Raw genomic sequence first — 23977 nt, 5'->3', positions numbered from 1 at the left:
TCATTTAAACAAAAAGTTTACTTTTTTCCAAAAGCAGTGTAGTGTCTATTTGAAAAGCAGGTCTTCTCTTTCATGTGTATAGTATTAAACTTAAGCTCTAGTGTGTCAAGTCTGGATTTGTTTAAAATATATGTGTAGGTACATATATGCAGAAATAAACTAGTGTACTTTGTTGACAGCACAAAAATATTTATTCTTCAAAACATGATAGAACTAGTATGATTAATGAAAATTTATCACAAAATAAAAAGATTCTATGCAATAATCCAACCAGGAGAAGTGGTAAGCATATTCCACCTGTGAAAATTCCAGTTTGTGTTCTAAATGTCTAAAGTCTATGGGACACCATGTTGCTCACATAATTCTCATATGCATATAATTACTTACGCTACTAAGCTATCTCTTCTGCAGCTAGGATCACATTCAATTTATATTTCATTCTGAAGGCATTTAGATTTTCTAAAAGAATCTTTGGCTTTGTTACATTTTTAAAACAAAATTCTGAGGAGGCTATTCATTCTGCCCACACCCTGAGGAAATTTCTACTGTATAGTCCATCACTTACAGTTCGTGTTCCCTCTGCCCTACCCATGCATACTGTTCACCTATGTACTGCATTTGTTTTAGCAGGCTCTAGTGTTGGTCTTGAAGCTGCTTTTGCTGTTCTTTCATTTGGGTTTACATAAAGCTCCGAAATTTCACACCTGAGAACAGCCACATCAGCATTACTTATTTAAAGTGCTGTTAGAGTTTGGTAACCTCTTGTGTTTAAGGGCTTTGCTTGGAGAACACTGAGTTATTGTTAGGGCTGCAGAATGTTCTGCAACTGGAGGAAAAACCATGAGTATTCCAGACTAATTCGATTATGGTAATTTTTTCTGAAGAATTAAAACAATTTTCTCATCAAAATATTCCATTGCCGTGGAGAAAATACCCCTAACTCTTTAAGTCCTTCATGAGCTCGTTGGGAGAATCTGGTAGAACTGACATTTCTCAGCTCACCATAATTTCATCAGTAACATTTTCTGAGATGAAGCAACAGAGATTCGAATCCACATACTTTAGGAAAGTCATATTTAATACTGAAAATCTTGTTTCAGTAGCAGTAAAGATGTCTTCATGAGCAGGTAATTAATAGTTTTTTTGTTTGTTTCTGATTCTCTTCTTGCAAGTTGTGTTTTAAATTGTTACTGAAATATATTATACCTCTCTATTTACACAAATTCCTGATTCAACATTCTCTGGCAGACCAAGTTCATTCTTTCATAGATGAGGTAGACCTAGCTAATTTAATCATAGGACATAAAGCTGATGATGTTTTTAGTAGTTATGGTGGGCAACTGCCATCAATGTTTGTTTTGAGGCAGCTGGTCTAGAGTCAGTGCTGGGGTTGGACACTACTGGGACGCCTGTTGCTAAACTGGAATAGGAGGGTGAGGGCAGTTGCTGAGCAGATTGCATGGTGGAAGAGAAGCCATTGTGAATGTGACTGCCATCTCCTTCTTCAACTATTCACTGCTTTGTTTCTCTATTGTCTTCAGGAAGGCCCATTTAAAAACATGTTTATTAATGTGTTATGAAATTCACATATTATAAGAAAACAATTCTATATTATTTAGTAATCTTACAGAGTAATGAAACTTTTACAGTCTTTAAGTATTATATTTCTATCAGCACAGAAACACTCTTTGGGCCTATTTGTAGTCAGTCTTTTCTCTCACTCCAAAAAACAAAAAATATGTTTTTTGGATATTAACTTATCAGATATAGGGTTTCTAAATATTTCTCTCATTTCATAGATTAACTTTTCACTGATTGCCTGATCACAATCTTTACGTACAGAAACTTTTTAGTTTGATACAGTCCCACTTGGGTTTCTGTTGCCTATGCTTTTGATAGCATATTCAAAAAGACATTGACAAGGCCAATATCAAGGAGTTTTTACTATGTTTTCTTCTAGGAGTTTCACAGTTTCACGGCTCACATTTAAATCACTGATCAGTCTTGAGTTGATTTGTGTGATTGGTCTGAAAAACCAGTTTCATTTTTTTGTATGTTTAGATATCCAGTTTTCCCAACACCAGTTATTGAAGAGACTCTCATTGTCCCCACTATATATTCTAAGCACCTTTGACATGTAACAGTTGACCATATATATGTGGGTATTTTCTGGGCTCCCTATAATAAATATTCCAGTGGGCTCCCTATAATAGTCCAAAAAATACACACACACACACACACACACACACACACACAAACACACATATATATTTGATTTACGTTAGCTTTCAATATAGTCTGAAGTCAGGAAGAGTGATTCCCCCTTCTTTTTTCCTTACTTTTTTTTTTCCAAAAATACTGTGGCTTTTTTTTTTTTATTCCATTGCTTTGAGCCACAACTGTTCTACTTCACTGGGGAAAAAAATGCCATTGGAATTTTGATAAAGATTGCTTTAAATCTATACATGACTTTAAGTACTATGAACAATATCACATTAATTCTTCCAAGCCAAGAATAAGGATATCTTTCCATTTATTTGTACTTCTCCAATATCTTTCATCAATGTCTTATAGTTTTCGGTTTACAGAACTTTTACCTCATTGGTTAAATTTATTATTAATTATTTCATTGTTTTTGATAATATCATAAATGGGATTGTTTATTTAACTTCTATTTTGAATACTTCATCATAAATGTATTGAAATGTAACTGATTTTTGTACACTGCAACTTTGCTGAATTAATTAATTAATTCTAATAGCTTTTTGGTGGAGTGTTTAAAATTTTCTCTATATAAGATTACATCATCTTCAGACAGACTATGTTTTTTAAAATTTGTTTCCTTTTCTTTCTTCACTTTTGTTTTTCTGTTTGTATTTATTTTTCTTTGTTTCCCTGTCTTTTTCCTTCTCTTTCTCCTTCTTTTTCTTTCTTCCTTTCCTTCCTTTCTTTTCCTTCTTTCCTTCCATCCTTTCCCTCTTTCTTTCTCTCTTCCTTCCTTTCTCCCTTACTCACCCCTCCCTCCTCCCCTTCCTTCCTTCCTCCCTTTCTCTCTCCCTTCCTTATTTCCTTCCTCTCTCCCTCCCTTCTTTCCTTTCCTTTTTTTTTCTACCTTTCTTTCTTTCTCCCTTCCTTCCGTCCTTCCATCCTTCCTTCCTTGTTTCTCTCTCTCTCTTTCTTTCTGTCTAATCAATTGATCTAGCTGGGACTTCCAATATCATGTTGAAGACAATTGGTAAGCAGGGGTACCCTTGTTTTTTCCTGATTTTAGAGGAAAAAAACCCAAAAAAACTCTCAGCTTTTCACAATTATTATGATAGCTGTGTATTGTCATATAGGAAGTTTATTACATTGAAGTACATTTCTTTTATACCTAATTTGTTGAGGTTTTTTATTATGACAGATTACTAAAATTTGTCAAGTGCTTTTCTGAGTCTATTGAGATAATCATGTGATTTTACTCTTTTGTTAATGTGGTATATCATGTTTATTGATTTCCATATGATAAACCATCCTTACATCTATTATGTCTCACTTGATATGTTTGATCCATTTTATGTGCTGTTAAATTCCATAACCTAGTATTTTGTTGACAATATTTGCATCTATGTTCATCAGCAACATTTTCTTGCAATTTTCTTTTCTTGTAGTGCAGTATCAGACTATGCTTTCAGGGTAATGCTACCTCAAAAATCAGTTTGGAAGTGTTTCCTCCTCTTTAATGTTTTCAAAGAATTTAAAAAGTATTGGCAGTAATTATGCTTTCAGAGTTTGGCAGAATTCATCTATGAAGCCATCTGGTCCTAGATCTTTCCTTAATTGGGAAAATTTTTTTTTAATGATTTTACCTCCTGATTCCATAATTTTCTGTTCAGATTTTCCATTTCATTACAATTCAGTTTTGGTTGGTTGTATGTTTCTAATTTTTTTTCTAAGTTGTTCAATTTGTTTTAATATGACAGTTTTCGGTGGTATCACTCATGATACTTTCTATTTCTCTGGTATAGATGTAACATTTCCTCTTTCATTTATTATTTTGTTTCTTTAAATCCCTGTTAATTTTTCTTTTTGGTTAGTCTACCTAATATTTGTCACCTTTATTTATTTTAAAAGAAAAACACTTTTTTTTTGGATTTTCTTCTACTCTCTTTCCAGTCTCTATATCATTTACTTCTGATACAATCTTTATATTCTTCCTTCTGCTAACTTTGGGCAGAGTTTGTTCTTTTTTCAGTACCTTGAGGCGGTTTAGTCAAGGACATGCTTTAATTGAGACCTTTCTTTTCCCTTAATCAAGGAACCATTTGTTGAAGAGACTATCTATTCTGAATTGGGTATTCTTGGCTCTATTGTCAAATATTAATTGATTGTATATATTGGTATTTAGTACTGAGCATTTTATTCTGTTCCCTTCGTTGATATGTCTATTTTTCTGGCAGTACCATTCTGTATTTATGGCTTTGCAGTATAGTTTGAAATTGGAAACTTGATACCTCTAGCTTTGTTCTTTTTCCTCAGAATTGCTTTGGCCATTTGGGGTTACTTGTGTTTCCACGCAAATTTTAGAATTTTTTCTGTTATTTCTGTGAAGACTGTCTTTGGTATTTTGATAGGATTTTAATCTGTACATGGCTTTGGGGAATATGGTCATGTTAATGATATTAATTCTTCCAATTTATAAACATGAGATGTTATTATTTGTTTGTGTCTTCAATTTCTTTCAGAAAAATTTTGTAGATTTTCTTGTGCAGATATTTCCGTTCCTAAGCTTTCATAATATATTTTATGTCAAACATGCTAGATTGATAAGTAATTGCCAACAATCTACCTTATTTAAAGCATCTACTTGAATAAACCTCATCTCCTTTATCTAGGAAAGGATACTCTATTGCACTATTGTTGCAGAAGCATAGATTTAATTGCATCATTATGTTGAAAAACAAATATTGAAATTGATGTGGTTTAAAACCACCAAGGAACTGACCTTTTTCTAGTTATTGTATTGTTATAATTTAAATATTAAAACAAATAAGAGGTTTCTTGACAAATCAGTCTATCTCCCTGGTGTGCCATGAGAACTTCAAAACTTTGTTGTCATCATATAAATGAACTAAATCACATATTGAAAGGGAAAACGCACAATTTTATGTTAAGGTGACACCAGCAGTTCACTTCTTTTCATTATTTGTGCGGAAGGATGCTTCTCAGAGTAATTCAGTGTCTTTAGCACTTGAAGCCTCTGATCTACTTGTCCTGAAGACCAGCTACTGCTAAAGTAATGCTAGCCTAAAAACAATGAAGCATTTTTGATGAAAATACCTTCATGTTAAGGGGGAAATGCTGTTAACCTACTCAAGACATGTATCTGTGATGTTGATAGTCTTCTTTTAGATTTTATAGTTGTTTTGGTTTTCTAGGGAGAAATGGCACAATGCATATTACATTATATACATTTATCACTGATTTACTTAATGTTAACATATAGATAAACACTAAATAAGTGTAATACTTGGAAAGAAGCACTTATACCATAAGTCTTAGGAAATAATGCTTGTAATAAACTTAACTATGTTACATATCAACAGGCAAAATATAGAATGTTACATAGTGTAATACGATATGATGTGATTAAATTATAGTTCCTGCTGTTAAAAAATTTATCCCTCAGTATTTTACTGTTTTGATGCTATTGTGAATTGGTTAGTTTATTTAATTTCTTTTTGCTATTCTTCACCATTGGTGTAAAGAAATGCAATGATTTCTGTATGTTGATTTTGGATCCAGCAACTTTAGTAAAATTGTTGATTAATGTCAACAAATTTTTGACTGACTGGGATTTTCTATACATAAGATTATGTCACCAGCAAAAACTGACAACTTTACTTCCTTTTATCCAATTTGGATGCATTTTATTTCTTTGTTTTGCTTAACTGCTCTAACTAGAACCTACAGTACTCTATAAATAGGAGGGGTGAAGGAATTCCCTGGTGGCTCAGTGGTTAAGAATCCACCTGCCAATGCAGGGAATACAGGTTCAAGCCCTGGTCCAGGAAGATCTCACACGCCATAGAGCAAATAAGGCTATGCACCACACCTACTGAGCCTGTGCTTTAGAGCCTGCGAGCCACAACTACTGAAGCCTGCATGCCTGGAGCCCGTGCTATCCAGCAATGAGAAGCACACCCACGCAACATTTAGAAAAGGCCGCCTGCAGCAACAAAGACCAAACACAGCCAAATAAATTAAATAAATAAATTTATAAATAAGTAAATAAATAAATAGGAGTGGTGAAAATGGGCAGCCTTGTCTTGTTTCTGATCTTAGAAGAAACATTTTCAGTTTTCTTCTATTTAGCATAATGCTAAATGTGGGTTCATTCTAAAAGGCCTTTTTTATATTGAAGTCTATTTCTTCTATTCCCCATCTATCAAGGGTTTTATCATGAAAGAATATTGTATTTTGTCAAATGTTTTTCTGCCTCTGTTAAGATGATCATGTGATTTTTAACTTTCATTTTATTGGTATGATGCATTACATATATTGATTTATGTATGTTGAACCGTCTTTGCATCCTAAGGATAAATCTCATTTGGTCATGGTGTATAATGCTTTAAACGTGTTCTTGAATTCAGTTTGCTTATATTTTGCTGAGAAATTTTGCATCTATGTTTATTAGGAATATTGATCTATAATTTTCTTTTTGTGGTATTCTTATCTGGTTTATGTATGAAAGTAAGGCTGGCTTCTTAAGATGAATTTGGAAGTATTCCCTCCTCTTTGATGTTTTAGAAAAGTGTGAGAATTGGTGAAATTCTTCTTTATGTGTGTGGTACAATTCTCTAGTGAAGCCATTTTGTCCTGGAGTTTTACCTGCTGGTAGGTTTTTGATTACTGACTCGGACTCTTTATTCATTACTGCTTTGTTCAGATTTTCTATTTCTTCTGGATTCAGTCTTTGTAGGATGTGTGTTTCTAGAAATACATCTATTTCTTCTAGGTTATGTAATTTTGTTGCATATAATTGTTTATAGTAGTCTTATGATTCTATGCATTTGTGTAGCATTAGTTGTGATGTATTCTCTTTTATTTCTAATTTTATTTAATTGAATCTCTGTTTTCTTCTCTAATTAAAGAATTGTCCATTTTGTTTATATTTTCAAAGAAAAAGCTATTAGTATTGTTGATCCTTTCTACTGATTTTTCTGATCTTTATTTCATTTATTTCCTTCCCTCTGCTAAGTTTGGGCTTAACTTGTTCTTTTTCTCTAGTCCCCTGAGGTGTAAATTTAAATTGTTCATTTAAGATTTTAAGATCTTTCTATTTTCTTAATATATGGTATATATTGTTGCTATAAATTTTTCTCTTAGAACTGCCTTAACCCACACTATTTGATATGCTGTATTTGTATTTTTATTTGTTTTGAGTTACATTTTCATTCCCCTTTTGATTTCTTCTTTGCCTTATGATTCTTTAGTAATGTGCTGTTTGGTGTCCACATGTTTTAAGATATTCTCACTTTCCTCTCTGTCAACTTCTAGTTTCATAACATATTGGTCAGAAAAGATAATTGGTATGATTTCAATCTTATAAAAATTTCAGGTTTTTGTTTTGTGGTCTCTTATATAATCTATCCTGGAGAATATTACATATGTACTTGAGAAGACTGTATATTCAGCTGCTGTTGGATAGATTGTTCTTAGAATGTCTATTAAGTTTGTTTGTTCTAAGTGTGGTTCAGTTCCAATGTTTTCTTATTGATTTACTGTCTGGATTGTCTACTGTTGATAGTGGTATATTGTGTTTTCTACAAGTATTGTATTGTTGCCTATTTCTCCCTTCAGGTCTATTGTTATTTCCTTAGTATATTTTAGTGCTCAGGTGCTGGGAGTGTATATCTTTACAGTTTTTATGTCTTCTTATAGTACTAACACTTTTATTATTATATGATAATCTTTTTTGTCTCTTGCTACACTCAAGCTAAAGATGACTTGAAGTCTATTTTTCTGATATAAGTATGGTTACACCACCTTCTTTTGGTTTTCATTTAGCTGGAATATCATCTTCCAGTCTTTCACTTTTGAGCCTGTATGTGTCTTTAGAGCTGAAATAAGTCTCCTTTAGGGAGCATATAGTTGGATCTTGTTTTTGTTGTTGTTTTTATCGATCCGGCATTCTTCTGAATGGTGAGTTCAATCTATTAACATTTAGAATAATTACTGATACATAAAAATTTACTACACTTAAAAAGATTTACTGTTTTCTAATTCTGTCTTTTTGGTTCAGCTCGAACAACTCTTTTCAACGTTTCTTGTAAGGCTGCTCTAGTGATGGTAAATTTCCTCAGCTTTTTTTTTTTTTTTTTAGGTCTGAAGGACAACTTTGCCAAATAAAATAATCTTGGCTGGCATTTTTATCTTTTAGTATTTTGAATATCTCATTCCACCCTCTCCTGGCCTGTAGAGTTTCTGCTGAAAAATCGATCTTATTTTTCTGATTGACTTTTGACAGTTTTCATACTATGCATCTTGGAGAAAGTTTGTTTTCATAGAGATAATAAATTAGCATTGTGGACTTTTATACCCCATTTCTTCCCTAGATTTGGGGAGTTCTTGGCTATTATTTCTTTAAATAAACTCTCTCCTCCTTTCTTCTTCTCTTCCTCTTCTGGTATACCCACTAATATTATGATGGCTCTCCTAATGGAGTCTGATAGTTTTTGAGGTTTTCTTCAATTTTTAAAAAAACTTAGTTCCCTTTCCTCTTCCACCTGAATTATTTCTATATTTATATCCTGTCTCACTTATTCTCTCTTTTCTATCTGATATGCTCTATTTCTTATGGTAGATAATGCATTCTCCATCTTATTCATTGAGTTCTGCAGCTCCAAAATTTGGTCAGTCCTTTTTCACAATTTCAATGGGCTTGTTAAAGTACTCCTTCTGTTCATCGTTTTTATTTCTGATACCACTGTGTTGTCTTTCTGAGTTTTGTTGTAGCTCACTGAATTTTTTTCATAACAGGTCTTTTGATTTCTTTATCAGTTAGATCACAGTATTCTGTGTCTTTGGGTTTGGTTGCTGGAAAATCATCGTTTTGTGCTACAATATATTGTAATTCTTTATATTGTTGGATACAATGTGTCACTGCCACATTTGCATTTGAGGTGGTGAACACCATTCTTATTTAGGCAAGGTTTTGTTTAATTTTTTTTACCAACAGATTGGTAATTAGGACTTTTCCTTTTCTTTTCCAGAAGGTGGTGTTATAGCACAAGGTTTTGGTTTCTCTTATCAGAGCTGAGTCGCTGCTGACTGTGATATCTGTCTCTGTTGTTCACACACACACACACACACACACACACGCACTCCCATGGCGGAGAAAAAAGAGGTGGCATCATAGTTGGAGGAGGTGTGTGCTTAGAACATGGGACTTTGGGTGTGCCCAAGGCTTTGTAGGGGGATCCTCAAGTGCAGGACTTCCAGAGGTCTGCAGGTGGTCCTTTTAGGAGAATCCCTGAGCCAACAGCAGGAAACACTTTAACTTTGTTTCCTTTGTCTGCTTACTTCCCTTTCCTTTCCCACCCCCAAGTTATCACAGTTCCTTCTCAAGGAGAGCATCAGGTCCCTCCAGCTGTGACATGTGCAGCTGGGTGACCCACACGCACCACCTACACTTTCCACTTCCTCTGCCAGAAAGAAAGACAGTGCTGGCCTGCTGCTGGACCTGTTTTCACCTCTCTGCTGCCACTGACTCAGCCACTGTCAGCTCTGCCACCCTTCCCCTCACTTCACAGCTACCTCTGAGGATTAATCCACAGACTTTAAGAAACACAGGTCTCTTGGGTGTCCTGGTATGTTGTGCAGATGTACTCTTTTTCAGTTATGGATGTGTAATTAGTTGTAAATCAAAGGGGAGAGAAAAAGGAATGACTCATGTCACGTGATTCTGATATGTATTATATATAATATTTTCCCACTCATCTGTTGATGAGTCCTTTGAGTATATATTCAGAAATGGAATTTCTGGATCATATGGTAGGTATATTTTTAATTTTTTGAGGAACTTACATATTGTTTCCCATACTGACTGAACAAATCTGTATTGCAAACAACAGTGCCCAGTTTTTCCCATTTTCATATTTTTTCACATCCTGGCCAATGCTTGTTAGCTCATGTCTTCTCGCTGATAGCTATTCTGAGAGGTGTGACGTGGTATCTCATTGTGGTTTTGATTTACATTTTTCTGATTATTTGTGATCCTGGACATCTTTTCATGCACCTATTGGCCATTTGCCTAACTCCGTTGGAAAAAATGTTTATTTCCTCTGCCCATTTTTATTTTTTTCAATTTTTATATTTTTTACTTAACTTTTGAATAGGTAGTATATTCACATGGGTCAAAAGACTATATAATAAAAGTTCCCACCCAGTTCCCTGCCAACAGTTTATCTTTTACAGGCAATTAATTTGATGAATCTTTTATGAATTTTTACAAGACTATGTTATGCATGTACAAGCAAATACACAATGCTCTGCAATTTAATTTTCACACAAACACACAGAGAGCTTTCTCGTCCTTTTTTATGGCTTTGTGGTATTCCATTGTATAGATTTGACATAACTGATGGATATATAAGTTGATTATAACTGTACAGTAAGAAACACTGTGTGTAGGTTGTATCACATAGCTGTGACTATATCTGCAGCATGAATTCCTAGGGGTACAATTGCTGGATCAAATGATATCTGTACATTTGTAAATGAGTATAACATTTTGAGGAGGAATTTTGGAGATAGCTTTAAAATTTTAAATTTTTATTCCTTGGGACCCAGATGCTATCCTGCAGAAGTACTTTTTCTTGTTGTGTTAGCTTGTTGTGTTAGCCTCTACTGTACAGTGAAGTGGAGTTCCCTGTGCTATACATCAGGTTCTCATTAGTTATCTATTTTATACATAATAGTGTATATAAGTCATTTGGGAGAATAGGATTGACATATATCCTCTGCCCATTTTAATTTTTATTGTTTTTGAATTTTATTTATTTATTTTTTTATACAACATGTTCTTAATAGTTATCTATTTTATACATATTAGTGTATGTGTGTCAATCTCAATCTCCCAATTCATCCCACCACCACCGCCACTTCCCCCCCTTGGTGTCCATACATTTGTTCTCTATTCCTCTGCCCTTTTTTTTTTTTTTTTTTCGGTACGTAGGCCTCTCACAGCTGTGGCCTCTCCCGCTGCGGAGCACAGGCTCCGGATGCGCGGGCTCAGCGGCCATGGCTCACGGGCCTAGGTGCTCTGCGGCATGTGGAATCCTCCCGGACCGGGGCACGAACCCGTGTCCCCTGCATGGGCAGGCAGACTCTCAACCACTGCACCACCAGGGAAGCCCTCCTCTGACCATTTTTTAATGAGGTTGTTGTTGTCATTAAGCTGAGTTTTTTTTTTTTTAATCTACTTTGGATAAAACAACACCTCATTTGGTATATGGCTTGCAAAAAATTTCCCCCCATCAATAGATTGCATTCCATTTTTAATTGTTCCTTTTTTTGTGCAGTTTTCAAGTTTAATATAGTCCCGTTTCTTGATTTTTGCTTGTTTTGTATTTCCATTTGGTGTCACATCCAAATAATCATTGCTAGGATCAGTGTCAAGGAACTTCTTTCATAGTTTCTTCAAGGAGTTTTATGGTGTCAGGTCTTAACTATAAGTCTTTAATACATTTTATGTTAATATTTGTGAGCCATGTAGGATAGGGGTCTAATTGTGTTGTTCTGCATGTGTTTATCCAGTTTTTTCAATATTGTTAAAGACACAGTCTTTTTCTCATGGGTTATTGGCTCCCTTGTTGCATATTAATTGACCATATATTCAGGGGATTAATTCTGGACTCTTAAGTCTGTTCCATCGGTTTATCTCTCTATTTTTATGGCAGTACCATACTGTTTTTATTACTGTAGTAGTTTGAAATCAGAAAGTGTGATACTTCTGGCTTTGTCCTTTTCGTCACAATTGTTTTTGCCATTTGGTGTCTTTTGTGGTTCCATACAAATGTTAGGATATTTTTCTTATTTTTTGAAGAATGCCGTTGTTATTTTGGTGGAGAGTCCTTTCAATCTATGATTGGCTTTTGGTGGAATGGACTTTTTAACAATATTAATTCTTCTAATTCATGAGCACAGCATATCTTTTTATTGTGTCTTCTATGATTACTTTAAACAACATCTTTAGTTTTCACTGTACATGTCTTATACTTTCTTTTTAAATTTATGTCTAAACATTTTATTGTTTTGTGCTACTATAATGGAATAGGTTGCTTTATTTCTTATTCAGATGTTTCATTGTTAGTGTATAAAATGCAAACTGATTTCTCGTGTGAAATATATATTCTTCAACTTAATTGAAATCATTAAGGTCCAACAGATTTGGGGTTTTTTAACATCTTTATTGGAGTAAAACTGCTTTACAATGTTGTGTTAGTTTCTGCTGTATGACAAAGTGAATCAGCTATATGCATACTTATATCCCCATATCCCCTGCCTCTTGTGTATCCCTCCCACCCTCCCTATCCACCCCTCTAGGTGGTCACAAAGCCCCGAGCTGATCTCCCTGTGCTATGCAGCTGCTTCGCACTAGCAATTTCACATAGGGTGTTGTATATATGTCAATGTTACTCTTTCACTTCGTCCCAACTTACCCTTGCCCCTCCCCATGTCCTCAAGTCCATTCTCTATGTCTGTGTCTTTATTCCTGTCCTGCCCCTGGGTTCATCAGAACCTTTTATTTTTTAGATTCCGTATATATGTGTTAGCACACGGTATTTGTTTTTCTCTTTCTGACTTACTTCACTCCCAACAGGTTTTTTGTTGAGTATTTGAAGTTTTCTGTATACCAAATTTTATCGTCTGCAATAGTAATATTTTACTTCTTTTTTTCCAACTTGGATACCTTTTATTTCTTTCTCATGCCTTATTACTCTAATTAAAATCCAGTACTATATTGAATAAGAATGGTGAGAGTGGACATTCTTGTCTTGTTCTTTTTTTTTTTTAATTTGTATTCTTTTTTTAAAAAATTAATTTTTGGCTGCATTGGGTCTTTGTTGCTGCGCACAGACTTTCTCTAGTTGCGGCAAGCGGGGGCTACTCTTCGTTGCGGTGCACGGGCTTCGCATTGCGGTGGTTTCTCTTGCTGCACAGCACAGGCTCTAAGTGCGCGGGCTTCAGGAGTTGAGGCTTGCAGGCTCTAGAGCACAGGCTCACAGGCTCAGTAGTTGTGGCACATTGGCTTAGTTGCTCCACGGCATGTGGGATCTTCCCCGACCAGGGCTTGACCCCACATCCCCTGCACTGGCAAAGAGATTCTTAACCACTGTGCCACCTGGGAAGCCCTGTTGTCTTGTTTTTGATCTTAAAGGAAAAGCTTTCATTTTTTTCTCATTAACCTTTGAATATAAGGTTATCTGTGAGTATGTTATATATGACTCTCTTTACATTGAGGTACATACCTTCTATTCCCAATATGTTGAGGGTTGTTGAAAGAACTTTGCATATTGATCAAATGCTTTTTCTGCATCTATTGAGATGATCTTGTGACTTTCATCTTTAATTTTATCGATGTGATGCATTACATGTATTGATTTGTATAAGTGAAGCATTCTTGAATCCCAGAGATAAATTCCACTTGGTCGTGATATATAATCTTTTTCATGTGTTATTGAATATGGCTTGCTAAAGTTTTAAGTTGTTTTAGTTTTGTGTAGTAAGTTTTATATCTTGGCTTTTTCAAGTCTGTTTTCTGTGAATTATTTTTTTCCTTTGAATGGGTAATCTTTTCCTCTTTCTATGTGTGTCTTTCAAGTTTCTTTCTTTTTTTTTTCTTTCAGGTTTCTTGATGTTGAAAACTGAACACCTATAACTCATAACTATAACTCTTAAACCAGATTTTCTCCTTTCTAGGTTTTTTTAAAATTGTTGTACAGTGTCTCCATACTTATGACTAATCTGAGGTGAAATCTTTATTAGGTCTTCTCAGAATTTTTCCTTATGCTCTTGTCTTTCCCAGATCAATGTAGCATCTTTCTAAACTTTCTAATATGTATGGTTGTTTTTAATGTTCAAGATAATGTGACCTCTTTAAGTCACCTGGAAGCTACTTTGTCCCATGGGTGTTAAAACAATGATGGCCATCCTCCATATCCACACTTCAGTCATCAGAAGAGCAATTCACAAGCAGAACACAACCCTTATATTTCAAAGACAAAGTCCTTATTTCCCACCCTGGTAACAGCAAGTGGTTCCAGAATCTTTAGTTTGCATCTTATCAAGAGGTTGGGGGTAAAAATGGTTAGCTGCCACCATACTGACAGCTAAAAATGATGAATATTAACCAAACTGTCACCTGGAAATTGCAAACATTTAAATAAACTCAAGTTCCAAAATATTTACTTCAGAGAGTTTCTGCCAGTACAATTGTAGAGATGGATTCCTGACACTTTCTATTCCATCATTTTCTCTGATGTCACTTTCTTTCCTCAGGAAATGGTTTAAATGTCATTTCTGTTTTCAAAATCTGTGCCAATATATAGATTTAGTTGGAAGCCTAAGAATTAGGGAATAGTCTATTCATTTACTCAGTTCTTAAAGTATATTATATGTTATTTAGAGTCAGATCAAAACATGTACATCTTGGTAATAAATATAAAGTTTATAAATAAGCCTCCTCCCTCTCTGTGTTCTCTCCAATACTTTCTGGTTACATGGGGCTCACTTTTTCAGTGTTCTAAACAGTCTTGGTTTTGAAGTCTGATTAGAATAAATACAGGTTCTGGCAGAGAAAAAAGTTCTTCATGCAAATGACTAACTAGAACATGACAAGAGATCTGTTAGAGCAAATTCCTCATAGGCAAGTCCAATAATATTTTTTCTTGCTCATTTTACTTTCATATTATTTTTTAAAAGTTAGCTCTCAGAAGTAAAGTCATTGATAAAGACCAAAAGAATGTTCGCTACAGTATGTAAATAATAATGCAAGATAAATGGCTTGGTACCAATGTGTAGTGAAGTATAAGTAACCAAATAATATTGTGGAAACTACTAAATAATATGTTAAGAGTGAATACTGTAATCAAGAAAATCATGTGAAAATTACATAATATCATATGTAGGAATTTAGAAAACAATCAAATAATAAAAGCTTATTTAGTCTAAAAGCTATAAAGTGTCCAATGGGACCTCAAATACCAGCTCAAATTTTCTTTGCCAATCTCTCCACTATGAATTTTAAAGGTCCTTAATATAGTTTGGCAGAAACCCAAATTACATGCCAAATACTAAGTAGGGATACTATTCAAGATATATTTACAAAAAAATTCCTGCATTAAGAAAATAATGTTGCTAAAATATTGCAAATTATATTGCCTAACTTTTTGTGTGTGACCTTGGTATCATACCAAACACATATGATGGACTTTCCCTAACACAAAGATTTCTGTATTAGCTAGACTTTAGTTAGAGTATGTAACTTTAAGGAATGAATGCAAAATTAGTGAAACAGCCATGGGGAGGGGTATACACATTTTTAAAGATTAAAATATAGTTGATTTATAATAATACATTAGTTTCAGGTGTACAGAATAATGATTCAGTATTTTTTGCAGATTGTACTACTCCATTACAGGTTATTACAACATAATGGCTATAATTCCTTGTGCTGAATAGTATAGCACTTTTGCTTATCTATTTTGTGCATAGTATTTTGTACCTGTTAATCCAATATTCCTAAATTGTCCCTCCCCCTTTCCTTCTCCACTTTGGTAACCATAAGTTTGTCTTATGTACCTGTGATACTGTTTTCCATAGTGGCTGCAGCAATTTATTTTCCCACCAACAGCGTACAACTGTTTCCCTTTTTCCTGATCCTGTGTTTTGATATTTGTAAGCATTTTGATTATAGCCATTCTCACAGGTGTGAGGTGATATCTCATCTGGATTTGCATTTCTATAATAATTAGCAATGTTGAGCATCTTTTCTTGTGCCTGTAATCCATCTGCTTGTCTTCTTTAGAAAAATGCCTATTTGGGTCTTCTGCCCATTTTTTGATTGGGTTGTTAGATACGGAGTTGTATGAGCTGTATGTATATTTTGGATATACAAACCTTTGTTGGCTGAATCAATCTTTTCATTTCATGGGTGATTTCCTTTGCTGTGCAAGAGTTTTAAGTTTAATTAGACCCCATTTGTTTATTTTTCCTTTTATTTCTTTTACCTTAGGTGACTAATCCAAAAAATTATTTCTATAATTTCTTCCAGTCCAAGAACAATGGATATCTTTTCACTTTACTGTATTTAAGAGTACTGTTATTCATCAAAGATATTTGCCTGTAATTTTTTTTTTTGGTAGTATCTTTCTGTGACTTTTACATCAGGGTAACAGTGGCCATGTAGGATGAATTTGGGAGTGTTCCCTCCTCTTCAATTTTTTGGAATACTTTTTTTTTTTTTTTCGCGGTACGCGGGCCTCTCACCGTTGTGGAGCACAGGCTCTGGACGCGCAGCCTCAGCGACCAAGGCCCAAGGGCCCAGCCTCTCTGCGGCATGTGGGATCTTCCCGGACTGGGGCACAAACCCGTGTCCCCTGCATCGGCAGGCGGACTCTCAACCACTGCGCCACCAGGGAAGCCCAATTTTTTGAAATACTTTGAGAAGAATAGATATCAGTTTTTCTTTACATGTTTGGTAGAATTCCTTTGTGAAGCTGTCTGGTCTTGGACTTTTGTTTGATAGTATTGTTTTTATTACAAATTCAATTTTGCTTGTACTTATCAGTCGGTTCAAATTGTCTGCTTCTCCTTGACCCATCTTAACAGACTATATATTTCTAGAAATTTATTCATTTCTTCAGAGTTCTCCAATTTGTTGGCATATAACTGTTCATAGTATTCCCTTATTATTTTTTTTTTTTGTATTTCTGTGGTATCAGTTGTTACTTCTCTTTCATTTCTTAATTTCTTTATTTGGGTCCTCTCTGTTTTATTCTTGGTGAACCTGGCTCAGCACTTATCAATTTTGTTTATCTGTTCATAAAAATCAGCTCTTGGTTTCATTGATTCTTTTCTCTTATTTATTTATTTATATCTCTGTTTTATTTAGTTCCTCTCTGATCTTTAGTTTTCCTTCCTCCTGCTGACTTTGGGCTTTGTTCTTTTTCCATTTCTTAGGTGGTAATTTCAGTTGTTTATCCGAGATTTTCTGTTTCTTTTTTGAGGAAGGTCTGAATTGCTATAAATTTCCATCTTACTATTGCTTTTGCTGCCTTCCATAGAATTTGGAAGGTTGTGTTTCCATTTTGGTTTGTCTTGTATTTTCTGATTTCCTCTTTGATTTCATCATTGAACCATTGTTTTTTTTTACTAGCATGTTGTTCAGTATCAGTATGTTTGTTCTTTCTCATTTTTCTCTGTGTAGTTGATTTCTAGTTTCACACCCTTGGGATTGCAGGAAAGAAAGCTTGATATAATTTCTACCTCTTAAATTTGTTGAGGTTTGTTTCGTGTCCTGGTATTTGATCTATCCTGGAGAAAGATCCATTTACACTTGTGTTCTGCTGTTTTGGAGTTATAACATTCTGCAGATGTCTATTAAATCCAACTGGTCTATTGACCACTGTTGCTTATTGATTTTCTGTCTGGATAATCTGTCCATTGATGTCACTGGGGTGTTATAGTTTCCTACTATTGTTATATTATTCTCAATTTCTCCTTTTATTTCTGTTGGTATTTGCTTTATATATTTAGGTACACCTGAATTGTGTGCATATATGATAATGAGTATAATATCCTCTTCTTGTATTTGTCCCTTTATTGTTATATAATGCCCTTCTTTGTGTTTTGATATAGCCTTTATTTTAAAGTCTATTTTATTTGATATGAGTATTGTATCCTACTTTCTTTTAATTTCCATTTGCATAAAATATCTTTCTCCATCCCTTCACTTTCAGTCTGTGTGTGTCTTTAGAACTGAAGTGAGTCTCTTGTAGGCAGTATTTTGAAAGGCTGATTTTTTGTTTTTTTATACAATCAGCATCCCTGTATCTTTTGATGGGAGCATTTAGTCCATTGACATTTAAAGTGATTATCAATAGGTATATACTTATTACCATTTTATTCCTTGTTTGACAGTGTTTTGTCATTATTCTTTGTTCATTTCTTCTTTTTGTTTTTCCTTTTGTGGTTTAATAATTTTCTTTTGTAGTATGCTCGGATTCTTTTCTTTTTATTTTGTGTATCTATCATAGGTTTTTAATCATGGTGCCCCATGGTCTATATATGTTGACCCATAGTTATATCTACTTGACTTAAACTGACAGTCATTTAAGTTTAAACACATTCTAAAAGATCTATATTTTCTCCCTTCCCCATATTTTGTGTTTTTATGTCATATTTTACATGCTAATTATTACCCCTTTACTCTTTCCTGTAGTCGTATTTGCTTTTATAATTATTTTGTCTTTTAATCTCTGCATTGGCTTATTTAAATCATTTAAAATTATTTTATATATTTGCCTTTCTTGTGTAATTTTCCCTTTCATATACATTGTGTATATACCACTTTACATGGGTAAAGTCCTGGGTTGCAGGTTTTCCTTTCAGCAATTTGAGTATATTATACTGCTCTCTTCTGGCATGCAAGGTTTCTGCAGAGAAATCAGCTAATTTCCTTGTGGGGATTCCCCATGTATATGACACTTTAATTTTCTCATTGCATTTTTCTTTAATTTTTTGCCATTTCAATTATATGTCTTTGTGTGGATCTGTTCATGTTGATCTTGTTTTGGACTCTCTGTGGTTCCTGTACCTGGATATCTGTTTCCTTCTTTAGGTTTGGGAAGTATTCCATAATTTCTTCAAATATATTTTTTATCATCTTCTCCTACTGTTCTCCTTCTGGAAACCGTATTTTGGATAAGTTGACATATTTTATATCATCCCATAGATCTAATGTATTTTTTTATAATTGTCTTTCTGTCTTCTCTTCTGATGGGGTGATACTCATTATTCAATCTTCCAGATCATGTATGCATTTTTCTGTGTCATTTAGTCTGCTATTTATTCCTTCTAGTCTGTTTTTAATCTCAGGTATTGAATTATATACATATATATATATATTTTTTCTAAATTATTTATTTTATTTTTGGCTGTGTTGGGTCTCCGTTTCTGTGTGAGGACTCTTCCTAGTTGTGGCAAGTGGGGGTCACTCTTCATCATGGTGCACAGGCCTCTCACTATTGTGGCCTCTCTTGTTGTGGAGCACAGGCTCCAGACGCGCAGGCTCAGTAATTGTGGCTCACGGGCCTAGTTGCTCCATGGCATGTGGGATCCTCCCAGACCAGGGCTCGAACCCATGTGCCTGCATTGGCAGACAGATTCTCAACCACTGTGCCACCAGGGAAGCCCCAAATTATATATTTTTGATTGGGTCTTTTTTTTTTTAATAGTTTCTATTTCCTTTTTAAAATAATTTGTGTTTAGTTCAATCCTCTTCCCGAATTCACTTAGCATTTTTACTACCAATGTTTTAAATTCTTTGTCTTATAAATTGCTTATATCTCTTTCATTTTTAATGAGTTTTGTCTTGCTCTTTCTATCAAGAGTAGTTCCTCTGCCTTTTTATTTTACTTAATTTTCTCTGTGTCTATGAATTTAAGGGAAACAGGTATCTATTGTGGTGTTGAAGTGGACTTCCTTTGTTGGAGCATTCCTGTTTAGAAAGCATGTGCCCCATGCCTTTAGGGGCAGTGCTGGATTTGATGTGGACACCATTCACATCTCTCAGGGTGTGCCGGAAGCTATCATCTTGGTAGTGAGTGTGGCTAGTAATAGAGGAGCTAGAGCCCATACAGTGTGTGAGGCAGGCCTTTTCAGGAGCAAGGTGTTCTCCCAATTTACTCAAGAAGAAGTTGTCAGGGTTGGGCTCAACCTGGCTGTGTTCCATTTAAGTGTGTGTGTTTCCTTCTCCCCACCACTGAGGATTTTACCTCAAAGAAGGGGAGTGCTGAAGCAAATGGGGCTCATGCCCTTACAGAGGTCTGATGCTCTGCCTGTGTAGTTGTCTAAGGCTCTGCTCAGATGCAGCCCATGGTCACATTTTTCCCCTGTTGCAGCTGGCCCTCATCCAGTGCTAGGTTATGGCATAGAGCGGGTGAGCCTGGAGTGTTCACTCAGCTTGTGCTAAGGCATGCAGTGAGGTATTTGTGGGAATTCAGGCAGCTGCACTGAAGTCAGAAATCTTGGCTCTTTCTGGGTTTAGCTATAGTAAGTGCTAACAATGGCTAATGCCACCCCACCTGGGCTATGCCTCAGGTCTCTGGATAGCCTCTGCATCCCTAGATCGAGTATTTTCCCAGGTCCAGGACACTCTAGACCCAGTGCCAAGCTGTGATATGGAGTGAGTAGGGCCTGTGTGTTCACTTGGCTTAGACTAGGGAGTGTAATAAGGTGGTAGCAGACTTCTAGTGCAGACTCCTCTCTCCCTTGCCTAGGGGCAAGCCAGCACCTATACACTTCTGCAGTGTAGTCTATGCTTCTCTAGCATTTCTATCTGTCCCAGCAGTTTTCCAAGCAGCCAAAGCATGTTGTCTCCTATACAAAGAACCCCCAGACTGGTACTCACAGTCTGCCGCTCAACCTGCTCACCCCAGTGCAAGCATCCATCCATGTGATCTCCCTTTTTTTCTTAGTCCCTTCCCAGTGGCACAAGTCCTGACCTGATGTTTTCCTTCCCATTCTACTCAATTACATGTGTATCATTCTTATACCCTTGGTTGTATAGGAGTCCTTCATCAGTGCCCAGTTACTTTTCCATTAGAATTACTCCTCATATTGATGTATTTTTGATGTGTTTGTTGAGAGAGGTTAGGTCCTCATCCTCTTCCTCCATCATCTTTATGTCTTCCCAATATCAATTCATCTGTTGGTGAACGTTTGGGTCATTTCTAAGTTCTGGGCATTTCAAATAATGCTGATTTAATCATTGGTGTTCAAATATATGTTTGAGTCTGTGTTTTCAAATATTTTATGTACATACCTAGAAGTAGAGTTGCTAGATTATATTTTCCACGGCAGCTGCACAACTTTACATTTCCACTAGCAATGTATGAATTTCTGCAAATCTTGATGAACATTTGTATTGGTATTTTTCTCCCATTAAAAAAAAGTAAGAGCCAGAGGAGAGATTATGGTAGCAGAGTAGAAGGACACTGAGCTCACTTCCCCCCATGAACACATCAAAAATATACCTAAATGTAGGGACTTCCCTGGTGGTCCAGTGGTTAAGACTCTGTATTTCCATTTCACGGGGTGTGGGTTCAATCCCTGGTTGGGGAACTAAGGTCCCACATGCTGTGTGGTCTGACCAAAAAATATATATATATATAATCTATTATATATATATATATATATATATATATAATCTATATATATATAAAATCTATTTCTAAATGTGAAATAATTCCCCTGAAAACAACCTGAAGACTGACATAAAGCTTCTTCTATAACCAAGGCTGTAGAGCAAAATCCACAGTCTTATGGAAAGGGAAAAAAAGCCATCTGGTCAGGACCTGCACCCCTGCCAAGAGACCCAGAAGAAGAGGAAGATGTCACAGGCTCAGGGATCATCCTTGGGGAGTGAGGGTTTGAGCCACTCATTAGGCATCCCAGTTCTGGGGTCAAACACTAGGAAGATGAGTCCCTTTATTGGTCTGAAACCCAGTGAGGCCTACTGGAAGTCTGTAAGAAGCGAAGACTCCACTCCTCAAGAGTGCAAGGGCATACTTGTTTACTCCCAGTCACAACATGAAGGTAGGAGATTGAAAACTTCCTGGGACTATGGCTGGCTTGGCAGGACATGCCCAGAGTTCACCCTAGCCCACACCAAACCTGCTCTATACCCCCTTGTCCCAGCACTATTCTCCACTAAGACAGAGGCTGCCATTGTCAACCAGAGTGTGCACACTTAGAGGAAATGGAGCCAGCTCAGACATGACTTTGCCTCTGATAAGGGTGGATGCAGCCATTATGACCATGCACACCCCTGCCCACATTAAGGAGGAGTAAAACTAACTCCAGGGAAAAGACATCGCTGGAAGGAGAAAACAATTTCAATAGTGTGACACAAATACCTCTAGCCCCATTGCAGCCTCTAATCAATGTATGCACACTTGGGGTAAAAGTGAAACAAGTACAAAAGTGCAACCCCTCAGTCTCCTGCCACTATGCCAACCAAGATGGAGCTGACATCACACACAAGGGAGAAACCCAACTCCTTTAGGGTGCCTGATGGACTTGTGCTAGGGCAGTGACTCCCACTGAGCATAAGAGAAACCCTAGCTTATACCTAGCTCTGACTCTACCCTGTCCATCTCCAGTCCTATTTCCCACGAAGGTGGTAACTGCCAGCAAACCCAAAAGGGAAAAAAATAACCCATTCTCACTTCCGACCCAGCTCTCCCATTAAAGCTACTGTGAGGGAACATCTCTGCACAAAGACATCACTTCAAAACCAGGTTAGGTAACTGTTTCACCTAATTTCATAAGGACAGAAAAAGTTAACCAACATGAGAAGATGGCGGAATATGTTTCAAATGAAATAACAACAACAAAAACATCTGGGAAAGAAATCTAATGAAACAGATAAATAATGTACCAGATAGAGTTCAAAGTAACAGTATTGACAATGGTAATCCAACTGGAAAGATAATAGATGAACACAGTGAGAATGTAAACCACAAACTAGAAAATATAAAGAAGAACCAGTCAGAGGTTAAGAATAAAATAACTGAAATGAAAAGTACACTAGAAGGAATTAATAGCAGACTAGGTGATACAGAAGAATGCGTGTTATCTGAAAGATAAAATAATGGAAACTGCTCAATCAGAACAATAAGGAGAAAACCAAATTTTTAAAAATGAGGACAGTTTAAGGAAACTCTGGAACAACTTCAAGTATACTAACTTTCACATGTTAAGGGTTCCAAAAGGTGAAAAAAAGAGAGAAAGGGGTAGGAACTTCCCTGGTGGCGCAGTGGTTAAGAATCTGCCTGCCAATTCAGGGGACATCAGTTTGATCCCTGGTCCGGGAAGATCCCACATGCTGAGGAGCAGCTAAGCCTGTGTGCCACAACTACTGAGCCCATGCTCCGCCGTTACTGAAGCCTGTGTGCTCTAGGGCCCGTGTGACACAACTACTGTGCCCATGCACCTAGAGCCCGTGCTCTGCAACGAGAGAAGCCACCACAACGAAGAGTAGCCCCCGCTTGCCAGAACTAGAGAAAGCCCGCGTGCCGTAATGAAGACCCAACACAGCCAAAAGTAAAAAAAAAGAAAACCTTTTAAAGAGAAAGGGGTAGAAAATGTATTTGATGAAATTATGACAGAGAACTTCACAAACTGAGCAATGGAACAGATTTCCAGTAATAAGAATCACGAAGAGTCCCAAAAAGATGAACACAAACAGACTCACACCAGGACATATAATAAAAATGGCAAAATTAAAGATAAAGAAAGAATTTTAAAGGCAGAAGGGAAAAAACAACAGAACTTCCATAAGGCTATTAGCTAATTTTTTTCCAGAGACTTTGAAAAAGGAAGTGACATGATATATTTAAAGTATATATTCGTCTTTCTGATAGTAGCCTGTGATGAAGAAAAGTTTCAGATTTTAACAAAGTCTAATGTATTCTAACTTTTGTTTGTCACCTGAACTTTTTGTGTTATATCTAAGGAATCATTGGCAAATCCAATGCCATGAAGATTTTCCTGTATATTTATTTCTAAGCATTTACAGTTTTGGCTTCCATGTATAGGGTTTTTAACAATTTGGGTAAATTTTATATATGGTATAAGGCAAACATCCAAATTGACTGGTCTTGGCACGTTTCACCTCTGATGAAAATCAATTTAGCAAGACAAGAGT

General features: G+C 35.8%; 1 pseudogene; it reads right to left on the bottom strand.

Annotated features, from left to right (window-relative positions):
- Positions 1-428: 428 nt before the first annotated feature.
- The window catches only part of LOC115849780 (F-box only protein 28 pseudogene), a 40655-nt pseudogene continuing 17106 nt past the window's right edge, over positions 429-23977 (bottom strand).

This window comes from Globicephala melas, chromosome Y (assembly GCF_963455315.2).
Source record: "Globicephala melas chromosome Y, mGloMel1.2, whole genome shotgun sequence".
Taxonomy (NCBI): Eukaryota; Metazoa; Chordata; class Mammalia; order Artiodactyla; family Delphinidae; genus Globicephala; species Globicephala melas.
This window is presented reverse-complemented; position numbering and strand designations above follow the sequence as displayed.